Here is a 10277-nt window from a genome sequence, read left to right as displayed (position 1 = left end):
GTAGACCAAATTGTTCTCCAAGCTGTTGTTTAGTGTGAGCCACACCCTGGTGTCCTTCATGAGCAATGTGCAGAACCTTTTCTAGCAAAGACTTGAGAACTACAAGACATGTCTTTTAAATATCAGTGGTACCTTTGTAGCTAATCCATGATACACAAGGAAATGAGGTTTGACTTTATCTGGAAATAGTTCCTTCAATTCTGAGTGGATAAGAGGACAGTCTTCACATTTAGCTTTAAAATCAGCAAGGCTGAGTGCACTCAAGAGAGGAGAGATGTCAACTATCTTTGTGATCAAGTCCTCTTCAGAATCTGCAGCTGTATTAGTGGTGTTTTGAGGAGCAGTTGAGAGGCAGTGTGCTATAATGGTCTGACCTCCTGGTTGGTACTGCATTTCAAACTGGAAACACATCAGTCTAGCTGATTAGCATTCAATTTTCATGCCAGTTCTATTCATCCCTTTAGTGTTTACCTGAGTGGTGAGGCCTTGGTGATCAGTTCTGACTGTTTATATATCTGTACACATACGTCTTCCACTTTTCAACAACATAAACAAGAGCCAACAGTGGAGTATTTCTTTTCGACTGGAGACAGGTTATGTAAAGTAAAAGTTACAATGTGTTCCGCATTATCTGAGTGCAACTGTGTCAGGACAGCACCCAGGCCATAGGCTAAGGCATCTATTGGGATGTTAGCAGTTCAGGGTTGCAGTTGGAATGTGCTGGGGTTTTCAGGAGCATTTTTTTGATATCATTAAAACTTTTATTTGCTTCATCAATACATTTTAGTTCAGCTTATTTGGTTGAAGTAACTCTCACAGTGTTGAATAGCCTGGTAAAAACTTGCTGAACCTGGAGGTTAAGCCCAGAAACATACAAAGACCTGACATATTTTTTGTACAGGGGCTTCAGTGATGGCAGTCAGGTGATCTGGACAGGGGCACAGGCCCTCCTCAGAGATGGCATTTCTCAGGAATGTAATACTTGACTGACTAAATAAGTTGATCTGTAAGCCCACATATTTAAGGTGTTGGAGAACAGCTTGTAGGTGTTCATCATGATGTTCATGGCAGGGAAATGCAGTCATGACAAGAAAAAAAAAATGATAACATAAACTGAATATTATTATTTTCCACTCATCTTTATGTATGACTAATTTTCGAACATTTTTATAGTCAAAATTGCTGAAATTGCATATTTCCTGTTCAAATACAAGGGTGAAACGCGAGGTGCGGCAGCAACAAGCCAAGCCTCACCTCTGAATGCGCAATCCATCACAAACTGCAATTGGCTCATGCCTGTTGCTGTATCGCTGCATGTCACCAATATAATGGTTTATATACCCTGATTTTCCAGTCTGGCTAATGTCTTTAACCATTTATGTTTAATATTTGTTAGTGACATATTTAGTTTTGCTGAGGGGACATAAAACCGCAGTGAAAAGGCACAGGGTGAGGCAGGGAAGTACTCTGCCGCACTGAAGGGGGCATACATGAGCTAATGGGAGCTTGTAGCTGCTGTCCTTTCACGCAGAGGCGAGTGAGAGTCACGTGCACTCCTGCGAGCCGTTAATTTTTGTGTTTTGCTCCATCGGACTGCCAAAATGGTAATTGTAACGTTATTTCTTATCTTATCTTTAATACGTAGAGAGAGAGAGAGTGTGTGTGAAGAACGCTGATGAGGTATGAAATAACCAGTAGCCAATTGAATAAGCTACCCTTTTGGGTTTATATATTTGTAAATCTGACTCTAAAGGAGTCAGTGCCTCACCAACCATGAACCTCACCGCACGCCACTGGTTCATGGAGGTTCCTATACACTATAACAACAATCAAAGAATTATGTTATGCTGGTAAATCTTCTGTGTGCATCATCTTTTAGAAGGCAGATTGTGCTGAAGCAAATCCAAAAGGAGCTTGTGTGAACTAAAAAAGTTCTGCACACATTTTTAAAGCTGTAAGACTATGGCTATGGAGAGGCAGTTGGTGGTAAGCTGAGCTTAAATCAATCTGGCTATAATGTGTGGCACCAGCCAGTTTTGTGATCAAATCCTCCATATGAGGCAGAGGGTGACAGTCCATTGTTACACTTTTATTTGGTTCATGGAGATCAACACAAAGCCTCTAGTGTCCTTTGAATTTCTATACCACCACAAGAGGACTCACCCATTCAGATGCATCTATTGGTTCAATGATGCCTGCTTCTAATAAGTGTTTGAGCTCTGCGCTCTGCTTTTATTTATTTTTTTCCATGTTCAGGTTGGTTCCTTCTTCAGGGGTTGCAACAGCGAGTGAACTCCCACAAATGATTTGGTAATTGGTTTATACCAGATGCCTTTCTTGAAGCAACCTTGGCTTGAACCTGAAGCCTCAGGATTGTGAGACGGTGGCACTGACAACAAACCTATTTCAGCCCTCTGACACAATAAAATAACTAAACTTACAAAAGCCACAGGATCATGTCAGTTTTAACTACCTCTTGATCTTTTTGTAGATTAGTTTAATATATAAGTAACAGTACAACTTAATTTCAGTGCATGTGTAATAATAGCAATGTTTTATTTTTCTATTCGGTTTATTTTTTGCTTCCAAATTGTATCCATTATTTAGCTTCTGGCCTCACAGGATCTGCCCTGAAACCAATACAGCTGTCTGGACTGAGAACAATCTTAAATAAACAAGCTGCTGAACAACAGCAGATCACACTAAAAAACAAACAAAAAAAAATTTCTTTAATTCAACACTTGTTCAGCTTTGCTACTATGAGAACTAGTGCAGGCAGATCATACCTGCCTACAACAATTTGTTGGACCTTCTGTGCCCAAAGAAGAGACTACCTCAGAATGAAACACACAAGCTTTCCAACTTCAGTTTTTCTTTTTTAGTTTTACCAAATTTCTTTTTTAGGTTATTCTATTTTTTCTGTACTCTGAATGTATTTCTCAGTTTCCTTCTCACTCTTTATCTTCCTCAAGCAGCCACACATGTCTGTTCTCAGCTCGATGTAAACTCTGCCAGAATCAAAAGTTCAGGTTATTATATCTGTTCACTGCTTCTTTGGTTTGTTGCCATTGAGCACTGTTACAAATAAGCCTCATGTCGTGAATTCCATCATTATATTCTGTTTTTAAGACTGCCTGCAACCAAGACAGCGTGACTTGGTCCACTGAGGTTGCTATTGTATGAGAGAAAATGCACAAGAAATTGCACAAGATGGAACCTTACCCTGTAACATTTCTGTGTAGTTGTAATGTAATTTTGAATTTATGGAGGTTTAGCTGTCACTGTGATGTACAAGTTTTTCTTGCCATCAAAATCGACAATCCAGTGGAACCAAATCAGAATAAATAAGTTTATTAATTCAAAACAATAAATCAAGTTTTGATATATGATTCTCTCAAGTAATTTTTTTTTTGTTTGTTTTTTTAGTAACATCATGTAGTGCCCCCTTGTCATCCTTCAGCTAAAGTTATTTTTACATTTTCAGGGTGTCATTAACTGTTACCATACATAGAAATGCAATTCTGTTCTATCTATCCTTTTCTGTTCTTGCTTTTTATTCCTATATATAGAAGAAAAAAAAAGTTACACTCTGGGTGGATGTGACTCATGGTGTCATGATGAGTGTTGTTGAGGACCCAAGTGCAGATGCTAAGGCAGGCTTAAAGAAAAGGAACAAAAAAACAACTTTAACCTTAAGTAAAAAAAAAAAAAAAAGGCAAAAATGTAACATTAAGGAATGATGAGAAACAGAGAACCGGTAAACACTGAGCAACAGAGTAGAGTCTAGTAATTTGTATTTTGTAATATATTTAATCTGATTGTAAAGAAATACAATTGATTAAGTCGACTACATGTAAACAGATTTTATTAAGGATCTGTTTAGACTGCATTGAACTGCATGCAATTTGCAATAATTTGACTTATTTATTTGCATAGTGCCCTGGAGAACCTTTGTTGTGAATTGATGTTATATAAATAAACTGAAATTGATTTAACATTGGGGCTAAAAACAATATATATTGGGAGAAGTGATTACTGAATGAGAAAAGGTGAGTAGAAGACAGATAAGCAACAGTTGTGTGGAAGTGAGAAACAAGGAGAACTGATGGAAAAATGTATATAGAGACAGGTCCCCCACAAAGTCAGGATTAGTGAGTGAAGGAGAGGTATCTAGTAAAGTTCTCACAAGGCTTTGAGGTGACAGGTCAACCTCAACATCAGGTGCAGGGTCAGGAGGAGAGACATCTGGTGTAACCCCCTTTGATAGCTAGAGCAGAAAGGACTCGTACAAAGCCATGACTGTCATGTTTGTAAATGAGAACTGATTTTCAAACATTTTACCCTGTAAAATAAAGGTCATACATAAATAAATGAACTGGGACAAGGGCATCTAGAAGAAGTCTCTCCGAGGCAGGGACCAGCAGAAATGTATCCAGGGGGACCTTCTTTAAGGTAAGGACTGGCAGAGAGGCTTTTGATTGCACCCTCTTAGAGCAGGGACTAGCAGAGAGGTATCATTTAAGACTCTCACATGTCAGAAACAGAAACTGGTGTACTCAGGGACACCCTAAATGTAAGGAACTGTATAAAGTAGGTCAGCCTTGACCTTGGATGCAAGAGCTGGCTTAAAAGGCATTGACTGGGACACCCTCAGAGATTGGAATCTAGGCTGGCTGAAGTAGCATAGGCACGGCCAAAACGCCATGGTGCTTGGGTTATAAGGTGATTGTATAAAGCTTAGTGGCTTCAGTGACATGGTGCTTGGCACAAGTTTTGGGTGCTGCTGTGTAGATCAGAACTCTGCTGAAGCACAGGACTTTCATGCAGCACAGAACTCTAGTCCAATGCAGGAATCTAGGAAGGTGTTGAGTGCTGTGTTGCTGGGCTCAGACTAAAAGCTTGGCTCAGAGCAAGATGGTGATAACAGTAACATCTTGGTAGGGCAACACAATATATTGAAAATGTATTATCATCGCAGTATCACCGAGTGCAATATCACAATCACAAAGGACTGCTTGGAGTGCAATAAATCATAGACCAATATTTTTAATTTACCATGCATTACATTTGACATGCTAATAATATACTTGGTCAATCCAACAGACTCTCACTGGCCCTGATGCCAACACCTGGTTTAGATGATAGTGAAAACACTGTCTAAAGCATTTTACATCAAACAAAACATGTCTGGTTCAGAATAACAGAGAAGTTTGCAGATCTGCCTGTTTGAATCAAATCAGTTGTGTGGAAAAAGCTCTGCGGTGCCACTGCTCATGGATAACTGCAACAGAAGTAAGACGAGAAGTACAGGTATGTCAGTTAATTGTGTCATGTAATCAATGCTTTAAAAAGTACCATAACAAGCCATTTGTTTACTTTTTAAATATCCCTGATATCAAGCATCATTTTGTGACAGACATTTCTCATTGTTTGAATCTTTCATATTCTATTTATTTTATGTTTTCACATTGTCAGTTTCTATTCAGTTCTGTACGGTTTTTGTTATTTTACATCAAGTCTAAATTACCTAAAGTAAACACTCCTTGGTTTTTGATTTATTTTATTAGTATTTATTTCTTAGAAGATAACACTCTGGAGTTTATCAAGCTTTTTTTTAATGGATTACTGTTACCAGTTTAGATTAGATGAAAAAGACAGTAAAATGTGATGTTAGTAAAGTTAACAGCAGGTGAAAAATCTGATGTACATGACCTGCTACCTTACAGCCTCCCCAGTGACAAGGGTGTTTTGTTTTTGTTTCTGCTTCTGGGAGAGTTTTTGTCTGTTAGAAAAAAAAACAACAAACAAAACACAAGCATTTGGCATTTGTTTTTTTTTTGTTTTTTTTCCTGTTATACCAGACATGTACACAACAGTGACCCTCATACTAAAGGACATGTCAAACCATCCCTTAGGCGTATGATTACACCCCTATTTAATAATAACTGTAGTATAAGCACAACAAACAAACCAGTGAGTGATAACAAAGACCAAGGACCCGGCAAACACTGAACAGAAAAAGCAGTGTGAATGTTGAGAGCTGATGAACTTTGCTGAAGTTTGTTAAAGAAGCTGAAACAGAATTGTTGAAATTGTAGCCCTTTCTTAACTAAGATCAGTAAATAAGTGTGTAGGAATCTGGAGTTTTTAGCCCCGCCTTGGGGCGGCTCCTCCAGACCTTCTGATCACAGGTGATCCAGATTTCAGTTAATGAAGACTGACAGTACTTAAGCCTCCAACTGAGACCAGACCTTCGCTGGAGCATCGAACCTCCTGGGTTAGATTCTCAGCCACAGTCTCTAACCTAAAGTGATTATTTATTGACTACGTTCTTTGTGTACCTTGACTTCAGGTTCTTCGCCACGCCACGGGATTACGATTATCACGGATACTTACCTGGGACTCTGGACACTCACCTGGACAGGATTACTGGCTTGTCGACCTCTGGATCACTTAACACCTTCGTCATCTCCTCCACGCCGCCGGACCCCTCCTGGATCTGTAAGGACAAAATAACATTAACAAGCCATCTCGCTGTGCTCGGCTGATATTAGGATTGGTACCCGAGACTCACCCTGTCCCTCTTACTTTGCAGATCATTCCATGAACATCGCACTGTATATATCTACACTACACACCTGTAAATAAATTACACTTACCTTCAGCTGTTGTCTCTGTGTCTGGTTTTGGTCTCGCTCTCTGGACAATATTATCCCCTGCATTCATGTCAAAGTGGGCTTTGGGTATTTTTACAGTGTACTCTTGTACTATTAAATGGAATCTCCTATTAACACTTTTAGGTCAATTAGAATTACCCACTAAAATGAACATTAATTAAGCAAATTACACAACACACCAGTTAGACTAGAACACAGTAACGATCCTTTAATTAATTGAAACCATAAGGAAAAAAAAAATAGTAGATTTAAGTTTCAGGCAAACCACAAAATATAGCACTTTACAACTGTACAGTATAAAACCCCCCTTCAGCAAGTAAACCACTATCTTTTAAACTAAACTTAATGCAGGCAAAAATACACCCTACGTTGCAGAACTGTACAGATGCGGATGAACGTAGAACTCCAGTTTCCACAGTCCAGAGCCTTTCCACTGAAAAAAAAATTACAAACGTAGTACCTTGAGCAAAGGTGATTTCCAACCGATTGATCCAAGCAATCAGGGCCGTAGCTACCATTGAGGACACCGAGGTCCAGACCTCAGAATTTTTCTGCTCTGTGTATATTATAAAAAAATTTAGCAAAACAAAGTTTTTGAATGGATGGTTCTCTGTGTAGCTCCACCACTTTACTGTAGGAGGCGCTGCAACTGTGTGCAGCTGCAGCCAAACTCAATGTCTACGAAGAAGAGCGCAGCTTTGCGTACATTGCTGCTAAAATAAAGACCAGAAGAAGAAGAGCGCCACTTACAGTGAAACACAACCGAGGTAACTTGCTAAAAATATTCTCCTTCAATTCCACAAAGCTGAAGTAAGTTTCCGATTGCAGCTTCCAATTCTGAAAATGGCTAAAGGGTGATTCCACCTAATTTTTCACTACCTTCAGCATCTTTAATCTACTCTAGTTAAAAAACTACAACACCTAGACGCTTCAAACCTGGACCAGATTATTCTGCACTGATTACAGAACATTTAAAACCAAGTGTGTGATCTGTGAAACCTTAATCTAATTTGTGAAACCTCAATAAAGGGGGATTTAAGAACTTTTTTTCTTTAAATCCGGACCACACTAGAATTGGTCCAGCTCCAAAACTACAACACCTCACTGGTGTTTGATAAAAAGGTCAAATCTATGCTAAAATCTTGTGTTCTGAATGTGTTTGTGCAGCGTGAACAATCAACATTCATATAAACTAATTTGTGTCATTTCAGTGAGCCATCATGGTTGTGCCGAGTCCTCTGTTGCTTAAGATGACATGGTGCCCCATGAATTTACAAACACATACAAATACATGTCATATACACATTCAAGTCACTTGTTTTAAATCAATTCTTCTATTTTAATTGAGTTTTGGTCTTCATTGTAACTGATATGCAGGGGGATAATGAGTGGTTGACCTCAGTATTTTTTCCAAGTCTGGCTACGGCCCTGCAAGCAATACTTCGTGCGGTAGTCCAGAAAACCCTCTCAGAGCTCCCTAACTAAACAACAGTTATCATTACGGTAGATAGCAAAACAATAGTTAAAAAATAAGACCAGCAAAAAATATAAGGTCTTTGAAACAGTAACTAAAACCTTAAACCAGCAGAATGGTAGCTAAATGCTATAATCAGCAAAATAGTGGCTAAAAGCCAAAAACGAAGCAAGTATGCTTAAGCATTTTCAAAGAGCACAATGGTTTTTAGGGATTTTAATAAATCAATACAGTTCTATCAATAGTGTGTATGAAAAAGGTTTAAGTAAAATAGGAAGTTTAAATAAAACTAAATAATTCAAAATGTACAAAAGTCCCTATTGTCCCAAATGAGCTAAAAGTTTTAATACCTGAGTAGTTAAAGTTGCTGAAAACTTGATGAAATAGTCTAAAAGGAACTACATACATCTATTTTTTTTTCTCACGTTTCATTTCCGGGTTACAGGGAACTGGTGGCTATTTGTAGCAGTCACTGTGCGAGAGGCGGGGGACACCCTGGACAGGTCACAAATCCATCACAGGGGGAACTATGAACAAGAAAACGAAAGTGTGAATGCTGATTCAGCATTTATACAGTAAAATAATTCTAAAATAAAATAAAATCAAAAAACTAAACTCGATTTACAAAAACTAACACAAAAACCCATAACCATGTCACATGGAGAATCATGTGAACAAATTATATATAGTATGAGTCACGACACATTTATATGAGTTGTATGTAACTGTTACACGTTCAAATACTACTGTATATGCCTTATAGTTTATTCTGAACCTTGATCCTGATTGGAATTAAAAGATTTAAATTCCCCCATGGAGGGGAACTTAAATCTGGTAACTGTGTTGGTAGAGATTACCCATGAACTGCAATCATTATGTTTTTCAGTTTCAACTTGGATCAGTAGTTTAGTCCTCTTCAAACAAAGCATTGTTGTAAATTGATTAAATCAGTTAGTATTGATTGTTTCCAGACACATCCATCTCTGCAGTTGTTCCACCTTCCTATTTTTTTTGGATTATTTGGAATTTGCTTTTGTTATTTTTACTGTCTTTCTCCTCTTGTTTTGATGTTTATTGTCGTGTCTCAGTTGTCTATAGTTCTGCTTCCACACTGTTTGAAAATGTGATGTGATTAAAAATGTTAAATGACTTTAAGTTTCTGTGTGTCAGCAATTCTCCACAACACTCTTGCTATGTTTTTTATTTTATTTTAATAGCATATGCAGATTTTGTACTCCAGAACAACTTGCTATGTCGACATTCTATGGCTCAGTGGCTGTAACAGTTGATGGTCACAAAGGGAAACCCAGCTGGCGTGCTGACACAACAAGTGGTTCCTAAGTGACATTTGAGAGCTGTTTAGACGTGCATTCACACAATCAGTGGAGATGTATACACATGTGAAAAAGAAATTGTGTTGTAAAACAAAAATAAGCTCAAACCAAATGAGATTGGTACATTTTATCACATCCACATCATGTAAAGTAGCGTTTCTCAACGGGGCAGTACCGTTATTTATTTCTCTTACATGGGTTAATTTCTCTAAAGGATACACCGTGAGCGCATTGTTATTGCAGTGGTTAAACATTTACGAGAGCAATATTCTGTTTTCGGACTTTCCCTGAAAGCGTCCAGCATCCAGACACACATTAATTGCTTTCTGGACAAGATGCTTTGGTGACATGACTGCAGAACACAAACCAATAAACCAAAAAAATATTCTAAAACCAGAGACCTACGGCTTGACAAGTGGATCACAGCAGCTGCATCAGCCGGTGTAACACCGGATCGATGTCAGCTAACACCGCTGCTACTTTTCTCTGAAGCTTTATTTGTGTCGTTGTGAACTTTAAAGTCTTAACATTAGTCATAATCTTTTATTAGTCTATGAATAAGAGCAGGGCTCTCAAGTTTCACGCATTTACCGTGAGACACGCATTTTGTGAAGCTCACACGCCACTTTTTGTATTTCTCACGCTAAAAGAAATACACATGCAGACGGCCTTTTTTTGAACCGGAACCAATGTGCAGCGCAATGTTTTCCGCACGGGCTGGAGCCCAATAGGGGCCAAGTTAGCGAGTTTTCAGATCCGTCTGGCCATTTTTCAAAGCGGCTAGCGACAAAT

The sequence above is a fragment of the Kryptolebias marmoratus genome, linkage group LG16 (assembly GCF_001649575.2).
Source record: "Kryptolebias marmoratus isolate JLee-2015 linkage group LG16, ASM164957v2, whole genome shotgun sequence".
In the NCBI taxonomy this organism is placed as follows: domain Eukaryota; kingdom Metazoa; phylum Chordata; class Actinopteri; order Cyprinodontiformes; family Rivulidae; genus Kryptolebias; species Kryptolebias marmoratus.
The sequence above is the reverse complement of the archived record's forward strand: the minus strand, read 5'-3'. Positions refer to the sequence as shown.